This window comes from Benincasa hispida, chromosome 12 (genome assembly GCF_027475165.1).
Source record: "Benincasa hispida cultivar pf3 chromosome 12, pf3_genome.v1.1, whole genome shotgun sequence".
Lineage (NCBI taxonomy): Eukaryota > Viridiplantae > Streptophyta > Magnoliopsida > Cucurbitales > Cucurbitaceae > Benincasa > Benincasa hispida.
In genome coordinates, this window is record NC_143489.1 from 27,180,097 (window position 1) to 27,183,966 (window position 3,870).

The window sequence follows — 3,870 nt, forward strand, 5'->3', positions numbered from 1 at the left end:
TTATTGAATGGTAAAGTACTAAAGTTCAATATCATGAAATTGGAAGTACTTAAAAAGCTAAAATAAAATAATAAGCAATGGTTGACCTTTTTGAACTCCAATTAATATTGGTGTAGAAATTTTTTCAATGATATCTAGAATTCAATGTTAGCTATTTTAGCAACATTTGAATAAAACAAGAGGCGTTTAATAAAGAAAAAAAAAAAAAGAGGAGTTTTGAGTAGAAGAATGAGAGGGTTTTTCCTGTTTCTAAATGTTGGTAAAACCATTACACAACGTGACTTCCAATGGTGAATTCAACATAAGTTTACATATAGTTGCATTTGCAGTAGCCATGTGTCAATTTTGAGTCCGTGGTGTTGCAATCTAGTAACTGTTGTTTGTTGAAGTAGTAGAAGGATTGGTAAGAAAAACAGTTTGAAGAGGGAGGGAGTGAGAAAAAGTAAAGATTATATAGAAAACTAGTTATATAAGTTTAATGTGTATTGGGCTGAATGTGTTTATTTAAAAGGAATTTTGCTGTCGGAAAAAGCGATAACCGTAAAGATAACCTAAAATATTGGACAAAAATGAGATTTGACCTACTTTCTAAATTTTAAGATTTTTTCCCTCTTACGTCATACAAATGAAATGACCAAAACGCAACATCGTGCATGCAGATTGGGCCTCTCACTCTCGATCCTCCCCACTCTCGGTCTCCTCTCTCTTTTTCACTCTCTTGAGCGGAAACCCACGGATACGACGAACCTATTTCAGTGTAAACCCTCCTTTGCAAACGAACCCATTTTAGTGAAACCCCTTGCAAATAAACCATTCTAGCGAAAAACCCACACATTCTATACACTGACGATCTCTCTCGACAAGCCCACAACCTCTCCAGTTGAAACATGACCAAAAACCCTATGCAATAGCAATTAGGGGGGGGGGGGGGGGGGAAGAGAGAGAAGAGAGAAAAAATCAAGGCTATTTTGGTAATGTTGGTTGACGATGACATAAGCAAAATGACAAAATTCTTAAGTTTCAGAAAGCAAAATATACTTTGGATATTTTTGTTGGGGGCTTCTATACAATTATCTTGGGTTCCTAAACTCATTGACCCTTATTATAAATTTCAAAACTACTTTTAATAATCATACAATTAAATCACATCAAAAGATAGTTATACAAAAAATATATATTTTTCAACAGTACAAAAGTTCTATCAAATCGTCAACATGAACAACATAACTCAACTAACATGAACTTGTACTATCAATCCTAAAGATTAAGATTTAATCTTCCATTCTCACCTATTTAAAAAAATAATAATAATAAGCTAACGAATTGGGCATTTAAGAGGGAGATTTTTGCTTTTGGCAAAAATAGTGTAGTTGCCGACCAACATGTGGGTTGAGATTTGGAGCAATTGAAAAAATAGAATGTGAATGGAAGACCAAAGCATATGCATGGGAGTTTGGCATGAAACGTTGAATAGTAAAAGATCATCCAAATCTCAAAAGAATAAGAAAGGGGACAAAATTCTGTCTCTCTCATGTGTAAAGTAATCTAAAATTCTACATGTAATGTTAAGCCTTTGCCTCATAAATTTCTCTTGAGATTCGTGTCAAAAGGCTTTATAGCTTCTGCATTAAATGACACTTTGGTTTGGGGAAACATAACACTTTTTCCATTCAATTTTCATATGTTTTTAGTCAAACACTTCGTATGAAAATCTTCCCATTGCTTTCTTACAAATTACTCAGAAAGTGATTTGGCTTTTACAATTTATTTTTACATGTGAATATCTTAAACATGTTTTTGAACAGAAACAATAAACAGTAAAGATTAAATTTAAAATTTATTAAAAGTATAAATTTGAAACTAAAATAACATTTTAAGAAATAAAAAAATGAATAAAACTTTCAAAATTTGTAATTTCATTCAACAAACGTCATTTCTTAAAAGTTTAGTAAAGCTTGATCAAATGAGCCAAAGGATACTAAGGACTAAGGTATTCTTTTTAAAATTAAGGTCAAAATATCATTATAGTCTCTATATTTTTATAGTTTACTCAATTTTAGTCTTTCTACTTTCAAATGATGGATTTTAGTCTTTGTATTTTCAATAAATCTTCAATTTAGTCCTTACCACTAGTTTATTATGGTTTTTCTCATTTTTTTTCTATTTTCCCTATAAATTTTGAAAATATATTCATATATTGTGCTTTACGTAAAAATTGTTATGATTATTTAATCAATTTCGATAAAATTAACTTTGAGGGACTAAATTTAAGATTTACAAAAAATACAGAGACTAAAATTAGACGTTTAGAAGTAAAAGGACTATAATTTGAACAAATTTCAAAGTACGGAAACCAAAATGATATTTTAATCTAAAATTAATGACAATAGATACTAAATTCAAAATTCAAGACAAAAATACACTTTTTTTTAAGGAAAAAAGACAATTGATAAGTCATTTATGAGTGACAATGATTGGATATTTGTAATAGATAGTAAAATAAGAGAAAAATCTAAAAATATCACCTCTTTAAAATATTTCCAAATATGGAATGGTTAATTACTCAACTTTTAAATTTTTTATAATTCCAATTTTGTCCTTCATTATTTTGTCTGGTTGCAAACCTACCTATTTTTTTTTAAAAAAAAATTCCTTAGTTTTTGCTTCTTTCCTTTCATTTTTTCTTTCATTTCCTCCTCCTCCTCCTCCTCCTTCTTTTTTTCTTTTTTCTTTTTTTTTTTTAATTTTTAATTTTTAATTTTCTTTTCTTTTTCCGATTTTTTGTTTCTTCTTCTTTTTTTTAATTTTATTTTCTTTATCCAATTTTTGTTTCCTTTCTTTTGTTATTTTTTTAAAAATTTTTTTCCTTTCTCCAGTGTTTGATCCCTTTCTCTCTCTCACCCTCTCTCTTAATTTTCTTTCTTTTATCCAATTTTTACTTCCTCTTTTTTTTTTTTTTTCATAAGAATTATGAGGCTGAGTTTCATCTCAAAACTTGAAAAGTACTCAATTCATAAGTGACTTAATATCAACAAACCAATCATCGAGTTTAATTATTATAACGAAACATTAAATATAAATAACAAATGAAAACAGATTTGAAAGAAACTACTTTTTTTAGTCCACAAATTTACACTATTTTTATACACATTTCTTAAAACTTTGAAATAAGAAACGAGAATAGTTATTAAACAAGTTTATTTCTCAAAAAATGAGAAATGTGAACGGTATCAAACATAACAATAGTTTTTTTTCCTTTTTATAGGACTTTAAGAGTATGATGTCTATTAGAAATAAAGTTGAAAAAATGGCATAGATGATCCAAAATGAAGGGCACAAATTAAAATATTTGTGTATTTGTGTACCGTAATATTTGTGTATTGATAATATCAATATTTAATGATATTAGTGGTAGAACTTAGATAGATATTAGTCATAATCATGTTTAGTGATATTGAATTTAGGTAGATATTAGTGGTAGAAATCTATTATTGATAAAAGTTTCTCAATAATAGCTACTGGTAGCTTTGAGTATAAATTTTTCAAAATTAATAGTCACTAATGAAAGTATATTAGTAATAGCCACTAATATTTTTTTTTATCATTGATAGCTTAATCGTTGATGATTTTTTTCACAGTTAATAGGCACTTATAAAAGTTTATCATTGATAGCCAACTTAGTGAATTTAATTAATAAAGTTAAATCTCGAACTAAAGTGTAAGTAGAATGCCTAGAAGTTATCACTAATAGTATGCTATCGGTGATAGAAGCTATCAACAATGATATATTATTTGATGGTAAAAAGGAATGACAGAAGTTATCTATAATAGCATGTTATCAATGATAAAAGCTATCACTGATAATTACGA